Here is a 358-nt window from a genome sequence, read left to right as displayed (position 1 = left end):
CAAGCCAAGTCTAGTTCTTGTTGGCCTTGCTCCTCCTCATGTTGGTGTTGACCTTCTCTTGTCTGTTATTTGGCGTCAGCAAGGGCGGCTTTCTCTCGAGTCAAGTTTAGTTCATGTTGGCATTGTTTCTCCTTCTCCTCTTCTCTTTTTTCTCCTTCTCCTCCTTTGCTTCTCTCTCCTGTTGAGCTTTAGCCACCTGGGCATCGACCCAGTTATTCAGCATATCTACTCTAAGACTCCTTTCCTGCCCAGTTGTTAGGAAGGTTGGATAATCTTTGGCATAGGTAGACATGGTGCTGTTGGAAGGGTATACCGATAAGCACTAAGCCGTACAAGAGTTGCATGGAAGTGGCAAGAA

The sequence above is a fragment of the Macrobrachium rosenbergii genome, chromosome 56, assembly GCF_040412425.1.
Source record: "Macrobrachium rosenbergii isolate ZJJX-2024 chromosome 56, ASM4041242v1, whole genome shotgun sequence".
Classification (NCBI taxonomy): Eukaryota; Metazoa; Arthropoda; class Malacostraca; order Decapoda; family Palaemonidae; genus Macrobrachium; species Macrobrachium rosenbergii.
This window is presented reverse-complemented; position numbering follows the sequence as displayed.